The sequence below is a fragment of the Rutilus rutilus genome (assembly GCF_951802725.1).
Source record: "Rutilus rutilus genome assembly, chromosome: 1".
Lineage (NCBI taxonomy): Eukaryota > Metazoa > Chordata > Actinopteri > Cypriniformes > Leuciscidae > Rutilus > Rutilus rutilus.
This window is the reverse complement of record NC_140209.1, coordinates 5411080-5430115: the sequence shown is the minus strand read 5'-3', so window position 1 is coordinate 5430115 and position 19036 is coordinate 5411080. Positions and strand designations below refer to the sequence as shown.

General features: G+C 38.3%; 1 protein-coding gene across 1 annotated transcript in view; it reads right to left on the bottom strand.

The window, feature by feature from the left end:
- Positions 1-19036, bottom strand: part of LOC311302232 (uncharacterized protein) — a 340899-nt gene that overhangs the window by 268070 nt on the left and 53793 nt on the right. The window lies entirely within an intron of this gene.

Here is a 19036-nt window from a genome sequence, read left to right as displayed (position 1 = left end):
ACCGATTTAAATAGTATATGCTACATTTGTCGTTTAATGAGATGTAGCCTATGCTGTATGATAGAATTTTTGTGTGACTAAAATACTTAGATTCGCCTGTTCGAATAACGTACATCTAAATGGTCCAGTGGTAGAACTTTCGCCAACAGTGTCAGAGGTTGTGGGATCTAATCCGCTCCAGAATAGTTTTTTTTTTTTAATCAAAACTGATTATGTTCATCAGTGGTTGTATATCAAGGAGGGACACGTGTGCATTATGATGTGTGATTTCGCCACAACGAATAGAGAGTATCCGCAACGGATTGAAGCGCGCGTCGAGTCAAGACAGTGCGGTGTGTGCGCGAGCCACACGAGAGAACACTGTATCAGCGCCACTTATCGCAGCGGCAACTTTCATCACCTGATTTAAAAAAACACATTTCAGCGCTAGATCGTCTCTTATTTAACAAACGAACGAAATGAATGCTCTGCTGGTTAACTGGAGATGTTTAATTTATTTGTAGAATTGGTACATTCGTGCCGCGAGATGTTTTAAAAAGTGGTGGGGACATGTCCCACCCGCAAATTACGCCTATGTAACACGCCTGATAAATGTCAACAATAGCAGATCGGTACTTAGGTAGTGAATTTAACTACCTTGTACTCATGTCAGTCAGTCCTCCCGGCTGCTTTAAACCTAAAGTTCATCTGTCTGTCACGCGAGTCACTATCACAATGTTAAGTCAGTGCGCGCACAGAGATGAGTTGCGTGATAGCATCAATGGACTGACACGTGATATGCCGACATAAAATTTTTCTTTTGTAGCTATTTTTCGTAGCTATTGTACATAAATGTCCTCAGGACACTATTAAAATGAAATGATTTATTAGTTCATTATTATTATTATTATTATTAAAATTAAAATTTTTAATTGTTTATATTAATCTGATTGGGTGGGCCACCGGTCAATCTGGGTGGGCACATGCCCACCCAGGCCCACCCATAAATCCGCGCCTGATCGACGTCTTCATGAGGAAATGGCGGCGGATGAATTTGATGTAGGCTACAAATAATCTACCGATTGGTGAGTCAAAAACTATTTTGGGCTTAATATTGAATTGATAAATATGGTTGAATTAATGCAAGCCATTTGACTTCATATTCAATTGAGCGGTGTGTGATTTTACTTTTACTTTTGGCCGCTGTGCAACAATAAGGATTAAGAATGGTTGCATTCTAATGCTGGAGTGGAGTGGACATAAACTACTGTTACTCGCGGTGTGTGCCTGTGCCGCGCTTGTGTGTGTGCGACGTGCGTGTATGTGTATGTGTGTGTGTGAGAGAGAGAGAGAGACTGAGAGAATACACGCGATATACATCCTGATTTGTACATTTCTTGATATGCCGCGCTTGTGCGTAATGTTTACTGTTATTATTAGCCTTTAAACAATAAATCAGGTAATCTTTCATAACTCAGTGCCTAGCCTCTTTAAGACATCACCGCACGTCACTGCCACTATCAGAAAGGAGCGATTACCACCACAAAACCAGCTTCTCCCCGATGAAACTGACCCCATCACACTTGACCACCCAGCTGGCGCCGCAGTCAGAGATGCAATCACCATACAATATTTTGCTTAATAAAAGCACACTGACACTGCAGATAGGTCTCAAACTGTTTTATTGGTCATGTGGCTAGGGAGGAAGAAAGAGAGCAAGAAAAATTACATTAATAAAAATTCATAGTGTTCATACTAAAGGGTTACTTGGTTAAAAAAAGTTCACATACTGAGATCAGTTTTATCCAGGTTGTGAACAATCCTACAATAAATGAGATGTGTAAGGGCCAGTCACTTAATAATGATATTCCTCCACCCCAATAAATAAAAGGCCAATGTAAAGCATAACTGTTGTAAAGCAGTTATGTTTGGTGTTCTGTCTGCTGCATACTGACCTCTGTGTGGGAGACTGTGTGCATGTGTGCTGGCTTCAACAGGAACACTGTATTTCCCTCGACCGCAGAACAGAGTCAGCCATATTTAACTTTTTTAAAAACATTAGTAATGCATTGCACACACATACCCAGTGTCACTTGCTTTGAGGAGCCAGCACCAGGGTCAGACTGTACAGCACCTGTAATCCCATCCATAATCGGCCGCCCCTTATTGTTACTCAGAGCCAACTCCTCCGCCACAGTGTGATTTTGAGGAGTGGCCCTCCCCCAGTTTTCCTCATTTCACACTTTTTTCTGTTTGCTGCAAACAAGAGTTTGTGATTAAATGTTCACAAAAATAATAAAAGGTTGTGGTAAATACTCACCACTTTGAATTATATTTTTATATTTTGTCTGTATCTGCTGCCAAGACCGTTTGGAGTTGGGGTTGCATCTAAAAATCAATGAATATCAATCTTTCTTAGGATGTAATAGCCTATACATTCACATTTTACATACATCTACACACACACACACGTATGTATACATCAACACGAATACACACATTTTCATTTTAGCATTTAATACATTTTTAATATGATTAGCCTACATAAATTTACATTAATTGTTTATCTTAGCCTACACATTAACGCAATCAGCAATTTTCCTCCAAGATTGTTCTCTTGCTTTGGCAGTGTAAAAGCCCTGAAAAGGGGGATAGTTGAATGAAAGATGCACAGACACAAACTTTCCTCAAATCATGTGTGTAATGACTGAAGGGAGGAAGCGAGGTGCACCGTAACATAGCTCACAGGTTCCCCCTGCTGGAGCCCTCTAGTAGCTACAACTCTCTTGTTCACACTTAGTGCTGTTGTTGTTAGGATGACATTTTGCACATGAAAAATAAGAAATAAAAGAAGTACTGTACTGTAACTGCTGCAACTAACAGTAACAACTTTAACCATAATATATGATATACCATTTAACTATGAGAGTGGCAAAATTACCTTACTATGAACCCATTAACCTATATTCTACTACTTACTCAAATGCTTGCTATTACTTACTGATAAAACACATTATTTCCATCTGTCACATACTTCCCCTCAAAATTAGATGTTGTCCTCAACATCATTCCCTCTAACCATGCATTCAAACATGTTCAAAACACTTTTTACAGACTGGAACTCTTTTGATACGTTCTGTTTTCAGTCTACATAGCACATAATGTATAAGTCCGCTATTGTTGTTTGGTTACAGTCTGGAACTCTTTTGATACATTCTGTTTTCAGTCTACATAACACATACTGTATACGTCCAATATTTGTTGTTTGGTTACAGTCTGGAACTCTTTTGATACATTCTGTTTTCAGTTTACATAACACATACTGTATACGTCCAATATTTGTTGAAATGGTTGACGCTTTACAGTCCATTGCATGAATACTCCACAGTTAACTTGTGTAACAAAGTCCTCAACTGTGCAATGTTTGTGACATCAGTAGCACCCGGCTTTCTCATGAGTCAATGAGTGCAAAGCAGTTTAAACTGTTAAATGCAGGAATAGGTTTTTTTTTTTTTTAAGCTTACATTCCACACAAATAAAGGTGCTGGTTGTAGTATGACTGTACCGGTTGTGCCCATAACTGAGTCCTTACACAGGAGGGCAATGCAGCAAGGCTGTAGCAAGATGGGGTTCCAATTTTGTCATAACTGAAGGTCTTTGGCGGCCTATGTTGTCTCTGCGGCCGCTGAGGTCTGGTCTCCAACTCTACTTCGAGTGTGTTACCCACTGAGGGCAGTGATGTTTCCTCCCCCGTCTCACGTGCGATGTTGTCCTGGACATCCTGGTTGTCTGTTGGGTTATCGTCACTGCATTTTATCCAAGGTTGTTCTGGTGCGTGTTCATTTAACTCTAGTTGAATCACATCAGCTGCCATGACAGGAGTCTCTCTCACTGATTCTGGTGGGTGAGCAAAGATCTGAGGTGGCACACAATAGTAATCCTCGTCATCATCCTCTTCCTCTGAATCCTCTCTGACTTTATCAGCCACTGCAGTTTTCCTTTTTGGTCTCACAGGTGGGCATACTTCAGCTTCCAGCGGTAAGTGATTGCATGGTAACAGGAGGTTTCGATGCAGGATCCTGGTTTTTCCTTTCCCTTGTTCAGGTCTCAGCTCATAAATGGGGACATCCCCTCCCACTTGACGGATTACAGTATGAATGGTGTCTTCCCAGTGATTCCTTAATTTTCCAGTTCCACTACGAGGGGTCATGTTTCGGATTAACACACGGTCCCCTGGGTACAACACTGAACTCCTCACCTTAGTATCATACATCCTCTTGTTCCGCTGAGCAGATTTGTGTGCATTCTCTCTTGCAATAGCATATGCTTCCTGCATCCCTTGCTTCCATATTTCAACATAGTCACGCTGGCTGGAACTTCCATCTTCTATGGGCAAACTGAACAACATGTCAATAGGTAATCTTGGAGAACGGCCGTACAATAGATAAAATGGGGAAAAGCCTGTTACCTCTGTACGTGTGCAGTTATAAGCGAATATGAGCTTATTCAAAGAGTCTTTCCAGTTCATCTTGTCTTTGTCTGTGAGAGTCTTGAGCATCTGTATTAACGTTCGATTAAAGCGTTCTACTTGGCCATTTCCCTGTGGGTGATATGGAGTCGTCCTCGATCCAGCTACACTGCAGTATTTGCTCAACTGTGAGAAGAGTTGATTCTCAAACTCACCTCCCTGATCATGATGAATGCGTGTTGGAAACCCGAATTTCAGAGCATAATCGTTGAATATTTTGTCAGCCACTGTCTTTCCAGATTTCGATGTTGTCGGGTACGCCTGTGCAAAACGTGTAAAATGATCTACAAGTACTAGTATATACTCGTAGCCGCCTTTGCACTTATCTAGATGGAGGAAATCTACTGACACAAGTTCAAATGGCTGGGTGATGACAATGTTTGTTAAAGGGGCCCTTGTTTCACGGCTAGGTTTTTTCTGTTTCAGGCAATTACAGCTCATTACATATTGCTCTATTTCACGCTGCATGTATGGCCAGAAAAAGCGGTCTCTTATCAACAATATTGTTCTGTCTGTGCCTTGGTGTCCCATCTGATTGTGCAGTTCTTTTAGTGCTGTAACTTTGTGTTTTTCAGGCAATACCAGTTGTTTCCTGTGGGCTGTCTTTCTCCATAGGACTCCATTTTCGTCTACTTCCAGTTTTTCCCATTCTCGGAGGAGACAACAACTCTGTGCATTGAGTTTTCCCAGTTCCTGACGCACGGGCCTTACTCCAGACAGCTTGCACTGCAAAACTGGTCCAATATGTGAGTCATCTCTCTGATCCTGTTGTATCTGTGCTGGTGTTAATGAGACAAATGATGCACCTTGAGCCTCGAACAAACTCTTAACAGAGATGGCCATCGACCATGAGGCATTTGACTCTGGCTGTGTTTCTACTGCCTGAGCAGTTGTTCCCACTGCATCATAAGACATTTCTTCTGTGCACTCATTCATCAGTTTTTCAACGTCGACTGGCATCCTAGACAAACTATCGGCATCAATGTTCTCTTTGCCGGGGCGATATTTGATGGTAAAGTTGAAGTCTGCTAATTCTGCTACCCATCTACTTCCTGTAGCGTTCAACTTAGCAGTGGACAACACATAAGTCAAAGGATTGTTGTCACTGTAAACTGTGAAAAAGGGGGCGTAATACAAATAGTCACGGAATCTTTCTGTAATCGCCCACTTAAGAGCGAGAAATTCCAATTTACCTGAATGGAGATGATAGTTTTTTTCTGACGCTGACAGTGTCCGGGAGCCGTATGCTATAACACGCAGCTTTCCATCTTGTTTCTGATAGAGCACAGCTCCGAGTCCCTTATTAGATGCGTCTGTATGCAGTACAAATGGCTGGGAAAAATCTGGGAATGCCAGGACAGGTGGTTGGACCAGGCAGTCTATCAGTCGCTCAAGGATTTTTTTGTGCGAGTCTGTCCATTCAATTGGTGTGTGAGATGGCACCACTTTTGCACTTCCTCTTTTCTGCGACTTCCTTCCTTCAGATTTTGGGATTTCCATGTGCACAGATCCCTTAGTTAACTCATACAGGGGGCTAGCAATGCGAGAAAAGTCTTTTATGTACTGGCGATAATAGCTCAACAGTCCCATAATCTTAGTCCATAACCATAGTCTTAACTCGCCAACTGTCCTGGGTTTTTTGTCTTTTAAAACTCTGATGGCAGCAGTGTCAGCAGGATCAATTTTGTTCCCTTCTGCTGATACTATTCTCCCAAGGTAGCACATTTCAGCTTTGAATAACTCACATTTGCTTGGTTTTAATTTTATGCCGTACTGTCTCAGTCTCTGCAATACTGTTCTTACATCACTGACATGGCTTTCAAATGTTTTGCTGAACACTAAAGTGTCATCCAAATATGGGACACATATTTTGTCTCGGATGCCTTCCAGGCAGTCCTCCATGCAGCGTTGGAAAGCGGCTGGAGCATTCATGAGCCCGAATGGGATCCTGGTCCATTCGTACAGGCCCCAGGGTGTCACAAAAGCTGTCAGGTGCCTGCTGTCTTTTGCCATAAACCCCTGATGGACTCTGGGTATTGGCTGTCTGTCAGGGTGGGTCTTCCGATTTAACTCCCTGTAATCTATGCACAGTCGTAAAGAGCCACATTTCTTTCTTACGCAAACAATGGGTGAAGCGTAGGATGAGTGGGACTTCTCAATCCACCCTTGTGCAATCAAATCTGTTAAATAGTCCTTCATTTCCTCGTATAAGGGCTTAGGGACTGACATGTAGGTTCGTGCTACAGGCTCAGGGTCTTTCAATGAGATTTTCAAATGGAGCTTCTCAATACAGCCTATGTCACTATCTGATCTGGCGAAAGAGTTTGACTCCTCCCTCAGCATCTCACGAACAACCTTCTTCTGATTTTCACAGCACAGCAGCAGATACAGTGTTACTGCGTGCTTGAAAAACGCTTCTATATTCTTCATATTTCTGAAGAATAATCTCTTGCTCCTGCGCGGAAAAATATATCCTCTCTCGCTCTATCCATATCGAACGCGATTGGCTGTTCAGTGTCGTCACTCTTTTATGTGCACGCGCGTGTCGTGGAGATTTTAAACTGTATATTAAACTAACCATGTTTATAACACCTAACCTTATTTAACATCTAACATTGGAACAGGATGTACTGTACGAAACCAATGGAAAACTTGTGTCTTTGACTATGTGCGTATGTATGTAAAAATAACTTAGTTTTGGGAAATGAAACTAGACAGTCTGTTAGAATCTTGTGATTATAGATGAAGTCACCACAAGATCAGAGTTTGCTTTACCTAGTATCAGAGGGGTTTGCATATGAAGAACCAATCAAATAGTGGGGAATTTATGTAATGCAGCCTGACATTTTGTCATACCTCTATACTATAAAAACTGTTGTATATGTGTTTTACGGTGGGATGTCTCAATGGAATTTGTCTGAGATCCACCGGCCTTGATTCTTCTTGGGAGAGTTCTCTGAGAACTGCTCGAAGACTCTCCCGGCCGTTATTAACCCCCTGAGGTCGGCGGTATCGCCGGCGATACCAGCTCGCTTTTTTTTATCAGTGTAAAAGAAACTCAGAAATACTCTGTTGACTTTGATTTTCCATAGGAGTTTCATACATCAATCGATTCTGTTAAATGTGTATTATTTTTGTGTATACTCACAATAAAAACAAAGTGTGGTGCTTTTTGCCAAATAAAGAAAAATAAACACGAAGCTAGGTTCTGCCTTCTCTCTGTCCGTGTAGTCCATTCTGAAACGCGTCCGAAAATGAATCATAACTCAGCGAATACTTCTCACACAGGCATGTGAGTTATGTCTTTATGAAGCTTGAAATCTCTTCTTTTAAATGAAGTAATTTATATAAAACACAAATGTTTTCAACTCATGTAATCCGCTTGAAAGCAAGGAGAGGTACCGTTTTTCCTTCTCCCTTCATTATCTCTAAATGAGCTGCGGCCGCCCCGCCCCCGGCGCGATTCACATGTAAATAGTTTAGGTGATCTAGTATGCATCGCATACGCCCCCCGATCAATGCCATAAAAACACCGTTTCTTCATCAGACTCACTGATAGTTCATCGCGTTTTGAGTATGGCACGCTTCTCCGGTAATAAAGACGCCCTTCAGATGATTCTGGACAGCGCCGGGTTGTTTCCTCAGAGGAAGATTGTAACAGACGACGAACGGCAGCATATTGAAGAGCGAATTCCGCCGAGGACACAATTTCGGAGTAAGTTTTACTTTAAAGTCTTTTGTCTTTTATTTTTCGTGTTCGCATTTATGAGGAAAAAAACAATATTACGTGACAGTTCTCCATTATGGACGCGAGCGCTCTAAGCACTAAAAGACTTTCAAACATTCACAGAGACCTCAAAACAGAAAGTACAAATCCTTTCTTTAAAACGAATTTCGTTTTGTATCAATTGTATCAATACTGCCACATCAAATAAGCTTTTGTTTAGCAATTTCTATATATAAAATAGCCTACTATTTTTGTCAAAAATAAAGTCATCAACTAAGATGTTAGCTGTTCCAATGTTGGCTATATTCAAAGTAATGAATACATAGATAAAATGTAGGCCTATAATCTTTTTTTTTTACAAAGAAAGAGTACACTTGAAATATTGTTGAAATTGTAATTATTGTTGTTGTAACCTTTTTAACTTTGAAATATGTATGATAAAATGTATACTTTAGTTTTTACAAAGAAAGATTACACTTGAATTGTTGTTGTAATTGTAACCTTTTTAATAAAAAAATATATTTACAAGGTAGATGTAAACAAACTATTAAAAGGTAAATATAAGCCTTTTCTTTAAATAATTTTTATTGTGTTTTATTAGTGACAAATTTGGGGAGAGGATAAATATTCCAAAACTGAAAATACAGTATGAGAATTAACTGCACAATTACTAGACATGTTTTCCTTGGCTATTATAGGCCAAATTGCAAGCACAATATGTGGAAAAATAAAAAAGAATTGAGATGCTTCCAACTGTTGCTTTTGCATTCTTGTGGCTCAGTGACTCACCTGAATGAATGGCTAATTAAGTATGCAGGCCCCATTGTCTCCTGAGGTGTGAACCACTACATATGCATGATCTGTGACGCCCACTCCGCATATGGCCTTTCCAAACAGAAAGTGCTTTGCAAAATTCAAATCAATGTATTGTGTTATGTGAATGATTAGGCAGGGTGATTTTCACATCATTTTGAAGAAAAAACACTAGGCAATGACATCTATTAGACAAAAGTCTTATTGGCACATATTTAGTATGTGTTTTATGGCCTTATTTCAGAAACTTTAGTTTTTAGTTTTTTCAATAACCACGCATAAACATTATTCTCTCAAAAATGCAGACATGTACATTCTTGTTGCTCACATATTATGGTAGCCCTGTTTGTGCTAAATAGTGTGTAATTTTTTTTTGCCATTAATATGTTTATAAGCAACTGAAAAAAGCACAAATGTCAGGGCATGTCAGAACATCTCAAGGACCCCAAAAACACCTCAGACCCCAGAGGGTTAAAGCATTTAGAGGACATTTGCTGAAAGTCTGTCTGTTCATTTCTGCTGCGCAGCAGGTCAGTTTAGGGAATCAAGTAAGTTAGGTTAGTAGACTCAACCAGATGTCGACTGAAGACGCAAGAGCTGGAGTATAAAGGTTATTAAGTGTCGATTGTAGACGCTCTGTGTCGATGAGTAGACGCAACAGTTTTATTATTTATTAAGTGTCAATTAGTAGACGCTCTGTGTCGATGAGTAGACGCAACAGTTTTATTTTGGATAGTTAGGTTAAGGGAAAATTCCTTTACAATTTGGCGAGCCAGCCAGGAGTCCTCGGAATCTCCCTTTGTTGAATGAAAGGGGCGAGGAACCACGTTGTCTTCACTCTGCCAGACTGCAGAACCCTGTTCGACAGAGGGAACCATTCCAGTCGGGCTAAAAGGACAAGTATTAAGGTAGGATGACAGACCTCAGCACTTTTCCTTTGAAATGCTTCTAAATTAATTGAAAGGTTTAATTAAAAATTTTTAGCTGTTCTGTTAAGTAAAATTTAGAAGAAAACTGGTAATCACATCTAAAAGATTTAAGGATTTTGAAAAATATGTTTTTTACCTTGTCTATTAAGGGCAATGAATGATTATGGTTAAATGCAACCAAGGTATATGTTGAGTATTTTGTTTTTTGTATTAAGAGTGCTTCAAAAAAGCTGTCAATAAAACTTCTGCAAAGCAACTTGTCAAGTCAAGTCAAGTCATCTTCATTTATATAGCGCTTTTAACAATGTAGATTGTCTCAAAGCAGCTTCACAGAGATAAATGTATAATATAACGTAAGATTGTTTTGGCTTTATAGCGGTTCTTTAATAAAGTTATTTTCCAGCTAAAGTTAGTTTTGATTGATTCGCTTCCGTCGCAACGATCATTTGTTTTTAAATTAGGGCCGCCAAGACGACACCATTCTCTCTACACAGACTTTAAACGCGAACCTGTGAGAAACGCTGATGGCGTTCAGATGCACATTAAGAACGAGTTCTATAGTTATGTGCGTTTGAATATATGTGTGCAGGTTTGGAATTCCCTACAAACCAAACCTAAACAAATTACTGGTGTTTCCTTATAGTTTTGATTCAGAATTTTATTTTATTTTATCAATTCGGGGTAGATACGCAAATTGAGTTTTCCCGACGACGCGTTATCTGTAGAGTGGGAAAGGGATCCTCCATAGGGAGAGACTAGTTGGCCCTTCAGCACTGCATTGTCATGCTGGAAACCAGATCCGGGAGGGGAAAATACCCCGAGATGCTGCAGTACTGAAACTTGCTTTTTGTTTGAAGTTTTGTTTGAAAAAGACTTTGATTTTGACTGAATTAAATAAAGGTTAATAAAGAAAGATATAGATAAAGAAAGAAATGTGGAAACAGGATAAATAGAATATTTTTATTCTGAGATTTATGAATTTTTACATTTTGAAATCAATTAAACATTGCAGAAATTGTTAAAATTATAAATCATAATAATAGGAATATGCACATGTGAAATACTCTGTGATAATTAGGAAATTTTGAATCATAAAGAAACTTTTATGGGTTAGACTTTAATTATGTATTTATGTAGATGAGATATATAAAACTGAGCAATAGGGGCTCTTAAAAGTGATGAAAAAATAGTAAGATATTGCGGTTTTTCTCGGTCGCTTTGGTGCGTTTCTCGCATCGCTATTTGCATTTGCGCCACAGTTAATGCAATTCTCAAAACAATTAGTACAAACTGCAAAACCTAGTTGATAACCTGCAAAAGCGTGTCACTTGCTCAAAATGGATAGCTCATTCCTCAAAAGCAAGTATTCATGTAAAATTTGCTTGACAGATTTTGACAACTAGTTCAACATTTTTGCATGTAATGACTCAAGCAATGAAATGAGGACTATTAGTTTTATATGGAATAACTATTCAGCATTCACAAGTATAGTTAATTTTGACTGACATGACATAAGCAAATGATAATGTTATAAAACAGCAGAGAGTTGTATGAAACCAATTGATGCATGTCCAAAAGCATTTGCAATTTGTTGGAAGGACTGAGAGAAACTGTAAATATGCACGTGTTTAAATAATATACTTTCTATCTGAAGGTGTCTAGAATTTGTATCCCGTTATCCCTGGGAGACAGTGTGGAAAAATGGTTTTGATCTATGAGATTCTAAGAGTCAATGGTTTATGTTTAACTAAGATCATTTTTTGTGCATTGTGCATCATATGAGAATGAGATTGTGTGACCAATTAATATATAAATTGTGATTTGAACAAGCACATAACAGACATATTACAGTCATTTTATTTTGGTTTCTTGTAAAAAAGAAAAGACAAAGAATTCTTTTAATTTACATTATACACTGTTATAATTAGAGAAGTTTTCCTGCTTTTTCCTGCGTCTTTGCAAAGAAGAAGTGCTTGCTTTTTTCCGCAATGAAGGACTAAGCTTTTTAATAAATTGAAGAATTGCTGTGTTGTAAACCAGAAGAGACTTTTGGAAATTAATTTTATTTTTGCGGTTCTCTGAGTGTTCAAGATTTCAGACAGCTGCCTTGAAAAGTGGGATGACTGCAGAAAAAAAGAGGAAGTGGGGCCTGCAGCTCCCCTCCTGAAAGAGGAAGTTGACACTTCTGAGGGGGGTCAGAATGGACAGTTCAACTGAATGACAATCCACACGGAGAGACAATCCAATGTATCTTCCGTGTGGGCTAGGTGCTGCACTTTCAATGATCACTACAGAGACTGCTTCAAATTTGATTATTATTTAACTTGATTGTTTTTTGATTATCCACTGGTTTCAGCAATTCTTCATATTCTTCATATTTCTTCAACTAACTCTTGGAATCTGCTTTCAATAGGTAACATTAACAAGCCCTACTGCAAGAAGTTCAATAGCAGAAGTGAGAGCATGACTCACCAATCTGGACATGGCAGTGAGGTTTATGTAAAAGCATTAATAGGTTACAGAATTCTATGGAAAAGAAAAATATAATATAGGCCACAAGGCGTCTAAAGAGAAATTATGACTAGCAACAATTGGTCACTCCATTTCATTTAAAGGTAATCTCTAGATTCAATAGAAACAATGTTTTCTAATTATAGACTTTTGAAATCACATGCTGTCATCACCAGGGGTACGAGATGGAAATGTTATTTTCTTTTTGTCCATTGATCTAAGATTGTGTGAAGATTTCCAAATCTTCTTTTAAATAGCTTGTGAGCAACAACAAAAAGTTTGAAAAATTGAAATTGTGCAAAGAATGACAAATTGCATTTGGGAAATTAAAACTGACTCTCTCAACTGCAACTGAAGGTCTATACGGTTATTATTTAAAGTGTTTAATCTATTTGATTTTGAAAAGGTTTACGTTCACTGTGTTAAACTTAAACACATGGCGACTGCATCAGACAATTGAAAATAAATATCCTAACGTTTAGACACTGTTGCAAGGGGAATTTACTGTGCACAGTATGTCTACGTTCAGTAGCTTTGACGGAAAAGTTGTTACCGTTCAGATTTAATGGTATTCCACTCCTAATAAATATATGTTCCCCATTCAGTTCATAAACTGCTAAAGCAGACAAAAAGGTATAATTCTCTGGCCAGAGAGAGGGGTGTATGAAAGTGTATGAAAGTGTGTGAAAGATGGTGTTCTGAGAAACACGGAGACAAATAAATTGTCAATCAAAACAGCTGTATCTAAATTTATAAAGTGGGCCCACAGGGTAAATTATGCGCAAAGGGTAAATTATGCCCACAGGGTAAATTATGCGCAAAGGGTAAAATATGACCCCACAGGTTAAAATATGATACACAGGGTCAAATATGACCCCATAGGGTAAAAAATGACCCCACAGGGAAGAAAATATACCCAACAAAATAACGACAATGGATGATTTTGGCTAACTAGCCTAAGCTGGGTTATTGTTGTGGCAGAAAAGAAACAATGCCACACACACACGCGCAGCGTATAACTTTGGGAAGGCAGAGAGCAAGCAAGTTTGCCCTGTCCACCCCATACTTAACTTTTTCCTTTTTACAGGATGTCATGATGGATCTCATCGAACAGAACTGGTTCTGTTCCAAATGTATAAAATATTGTCTTGTTACTGTTTAACATGAAATTTTACAGGTCTCATCAAAAAAGGACGACCGGCCGGATAAGCAGATGAGTCCGGCGACATGATACATGTTGTCACTAACAAAAATACTTAAGGTCTCCATTCACAGGTTGTTCTTATGGTTCACTCCACAAACAAGGTCCAGTGGACTGCGGTTGTGTTCTGAGGGAGAATCTTGCAACTATCAGCAAGGTTGCAGTGTGTGACACCTCCGTCCAAGCTTCTCACCTTAAACTACACCAACCAGCTTGAGCCAAACGCCAACCAGCCCTCAGCAACCCCAAACGCAGACACCAACGACAACGCACAGCGTAAAGTGAGGGACAAAGGAAGTGCTAGTTTAACTTTCCTCCCTTGCCAACGTGGGAAAGCCCATTGCAACGTTTCGCAAAGAATCACCCTGGTGAAGATGGAACGTCCATGGGGCAACGAGATGATCAACAGCAGGGCCGTGCAGAGACCTCTGGAGGGGCAGGTGCTCAAAGTATAAAAGGGGGGCACATGGAACAAGGCTTTAAATGGGGCTGTGTTTTTCCTGGCTTAAAATGAGGCGGAGGTGGTAAAATCCTAATAATGTATTTTAATAATAAGATAATAAAATGTGTATTTTTTTTGTAGATCATCATATAGCCTAATGTGTTTCCCACATCATTTTTGTGGGTGGAGCTTGGTACCTCTAGGGGGGTCCGGGGGCATGCCCCCCCGTAAGAAAATTTTGTACATTTTAAAGATAAATTCATTAATCTGGTGCACTTTGAGTCACCCGAATCTGCCCGAATCCACTGTTAAAAATAAATAATCCACCCGCAAACCGCCTATATTCTTTGATTTAGATATCTGCATCTGATCATCACATTACAATTATTCAAATTCTTAGTGTTAAGCATGATAGTATGGTAACATATCACACTGAAGTAGGCTGATTTAAAATGAACATTTATATACAATAAAAGTTCTTCTTTCGGCAAAATTACATTTCCTTAATAGCCTAAACAGAGGCTTTTCTCCCTTCAAACTTAAATTGTCAATGTTTCATTACATCACTGTTTGAAATCTCTAATTTTTTGTATCTTTTATAAAGGGCATCTTTCCCCTAATTTTATTAAATGTATGCTCCGACTTTCATTTCAAATTCTTAAATTTGATCAATATATTATAGTTATTATATTATAGTTACCAATCACATTAAATAATTTACATTGAAAAATTATAACTGTATTAAATTATATTATTTTAAATATTTTTGAATATAAAAAAATAAGGAATGTTGAAAAGATGATACTTTATGAAACTAAACCGCCAGTAGGAGGCGGCAGGCGACCGTTTTAATGAGCGAGTCATTGAGTCATTCATTCAAACGATTCGTTCAAATGGCTGATTTATTCAGAATGAGGCAGTTTGTGAATGGGTAATTGAATCTTTGACTCAACCGATTCGTTCAAAATGCTGAATCATTCAGTAATGCAACAAGTGTTGCTGTGAGATGCGCGATGATTCTGCGGTGATATTTGTTTGGAACTATTTTCGCTGCTGAAACAGAACAAAAACAGTCATTGCGTCTAAAATGTAAGTGACTTAATTTTAACTATTTGTTTATTGACCTGTTATGAAATCAGTCTCGGTTTTCTTGATGGCATTCAGGAAAACAGTTACTTCTACAGCCAACACACTGCAATATAAACAACATCTCTGCATGCTCTCTTCACGTCGTCCTTGTAAAATAATAATAATAAGTAAACAAACATCAAAATCACTTCGCTGAAAATGAAACGCCACTTACCAGCAGCCGCAGATTTTATCTTCTGGTAGTGCGTGTAGCCGCGCGAAATTAAAGAATGTGCGTGCAGCGTGAGGAATCGTTCCGGATGAGTTCGTCAGGTGAAAGGTCATCATGTGGATCATTTCATTTACGGCTAAATTATTATTTATTAATTTTACTAATAGTTAGGTTGGGCAGGCATCCACAAAAGGGCCTTTAATTACAAAAAAGGAGAGGAAATTTTGCCTTGACAAAAGGGCACTTTGGGCACCAAGGGGCAAAGGGGCAGGTGCTCGAGCACCCAACGCCCCCCCCTCTGCACGTGCCTGATTCAACACACCTGGAGGAAGATGTGAACCAACTAATGTTTTAAGCGTAGTATAATAATTAATTTTGTGTGATTTTTATTGATGTTTTATTTGGTTCAATCAGACTATACTGTATGTACAACTGAGAATTGATATAGATCTCATGATTTGAACAATTACTGATGAATTTGAAAATATTTCAGGTACTCGTAAATTGAGAAGAGGAAAATCTCTTAATTCTGTAGAGTATAGGGACTCTTAACTAGGTACATTACTGTAAAGATAATAAATAATCTAGGGACTATTTTTGAAGAAACTTGAGGGTTATAGAACCCTAATGCAGACATCATAGATGCTGAGAATTAATAGTGTAATAGTTGTTCTCTAAAAAGAGAGAATGGGTGATAAGTTACTTTGCCGGACTAGGTCCGAATAGATAATAGGGTAAACTTCTATAGCGATGAATGAATGACTAAATTAAATATTTTTAGGTGTTTCCATTTGTTAAAATAGAAAAAGAAAAACTTTCAAAAGGAGATTGATTTTGGGAAACATATTTAATTTCTGGATTATTATTAGTTAAGGAGGTTACCAGTGTGATTATTGAAATGTTCCTTTCATGTATTGTCTAATGTCTGTATTTGATATCTGAGAGGTGACTGCGGGTCTAGTCTATCTAGGAATGCAGTAACAGTGCTTGCTTATTTAGCCCGGCTTCCAGAAATGAAATATGGATTTGTTTTGTTGAGAAAGGTCTTCAACGAATTAAAGCAAATTATGTAGGGGGCACAAAGTTAAAACCTAGACCAAGAACAATGTAACACAAACATGTTAGATTTAAACTGAAATTAATCTAAACAGTTAGAACATTTCAGTGAAATAGAATATTTGCTCATAAAACAAAATTCTAAAAAGCTTTCTTAATTCAGAATGAAGTTACAGATTTAATGATCTGGATCAATGGATCCATTATGAATTATTCCGCATTGCCAACAAATAGAGGCAGGACATGTTATGTCCATCAGTTAATTCTGGAAAAATAGGATTTTAGGATAGGTAATAAAAGATTAAATGGCATATCAGCAGCTAAAGCTATTATCATGGCAACAGCTGGGTGAGAGTTAATTTTAAAATAATGACATTGTTTGAAACAAAATAATATAATTATTGATATTTGTGTTAAGGATAAAAAATGAAAGATTATAGATTTTTTTGGTTCGATTTTATTACACAGATCCTTAAATAGATCTGACTAAGTAAAACAATCGCCTGCTTGAATTAAAAGCTAGTAAGATAAGGTTAAGAAAAATGGCTAATCAGCAGTATCAGCCTGTTAAAGGCCTAATAGATCAATGAGATTCAAAATCCAGAGAAAGATGATACTTAAACTTGACTCAAGGTCTACTAAAGTTTAAAGGCAATGTACTATGGTATGTTTAGTTGTTACTAAAGATAGAATGTTGGGAAGAAGATGAAGGAGATGAGAAGATGGTATGTTTATGTGTAAGATGGTATGTGTATGTGTAAGATGGTATGTGATGTGGTAATATTGGAAACAGGTGGTATTTTAATTACAACTTGGAATGCTGATTGAAGGAATATTTGACAGGTATTGTAAAGTAAAAGATGGAACATGGTATGATTAGAGATATCAAGTGGTATTAAAAGTCACTGACTTATAATGGGATGATTTAGTAAAGGTAAATTAGATTGCAGGTATGGAAAATTGATTAGAAGAATTTAATTTCATATTTGGTCGTGTGATTACGACCAGAGAGAGGAACTGTCGTGGAGATTTTAAACTGTATATTAAACTAACCATGTTTATAACATCTAACCTTATTTAACATCTAACATTGGAACAGGATGTACTGTACGAAACCAATGGAAAACTTGTGTCTTTGACTATGTGCGTATGTATGTAAAAATAACTTAGTTTTGGGAAATGAAACTAGACAGTCTGTTAGAATCTTGTGATTATAGATGAAGTCACCACAAGATCAGAGTTTGCTTTACCTAGTAACAGAGGGGTTTGCATATGAAGAACCAATCAAATAGTGGGGAATTTATGTAATGCAGCCTGACATTTTGTCATACCTCTATACTATAAAAACTGTTGTATATGTGTTTTACGGTGGGATGTCTCAATGGAATTTGTCTGAGATCCACCGGCCTTGATTCTTCTTGGGAGAGTTCTCTGAGAACTGCTCGAAGACTCTCCCGGCCGTTATTAAAGCATTTAGAGGACATTTGCTGAAAGTCTGTCTGTTCATTTCTGCTGCGCAGCAGGTCAGTTTAGGGAATCAAGTGAGTTAGGTTAGTAGACTCAGCCAGATGTCGACTGAAGACGCAAGAGCTGGAGTATAAAGGTTATTAAGTGTCGATTGTAGACGCTCTGTGTCGATGAGTAGACGCAACAGTTTTATTATTTATTAAGTGTCGATTAGTAGACGCTCTGTGTCGATGAGTAGACGCAACAGTTTTATTTTGGATAGTTAGGTTAAGGGAAAATTCCTTTACACGCGCGTGGAGTAATCATAGCTTAAGGATCAAAGCCTGAGTTGACAGAGAAAGTTGATGAGCTGCATCATGGTACCAATAAAGCCTGATCGCATCGGTTTGGTTTTGTCGACTCAAAACCAATCCTGTTACCCCGAGTTTGTTCAGCTACTATCATGGTACAGGCCCCTGGTGTTTATGGCCATGTAAATAAATATAGCATGTGTTATACATAAAGATTAATCAGTATTTTGGCAAATGATGTGGGTATGTTCGAATGTACTTTGACAACAATTGTTTAGAACACGTAAGGCTGCGCCGCGTTATCACAACAATGAATTCGACAAATACAGTAACATCTATGATAACCAATTTAGTATTAAACCTTACTTTTCTTGCGGTTAATTCATTTTAATGAAATAAAAGTGTGATGAGGTTCAAGAGTCAGGAAGGAAGAAGACAGGGGTCGGCGTGACTGGGACTCGTAATTTATTAAAATAAAACAAAACAAACAAAAGTCGTGCACAACGCGCATTCACCGTGGCAACCGCGACGGCACAAAACAGTTCAAAAATGAGAGCTCGGATCCACTGGTTTTCTTTCTCTGTGTCCAATTTTCTCTCCAGTTTCTCGTACGAGTTCTCAGTCTCTCTCTCTCTCTATCTCTCTCTCTCTCTCTCTCTCTCTCTCTCTTGCTCTCTCTCGTTCCAGCACGGCTTATAAGCGGTCTCTCCATGGCAATTACTGCAATAATGGTGCCTTCACGTGCTATGGTAATTATGGTAAATACCAAAAGCCGACATGGAAAATGCACATG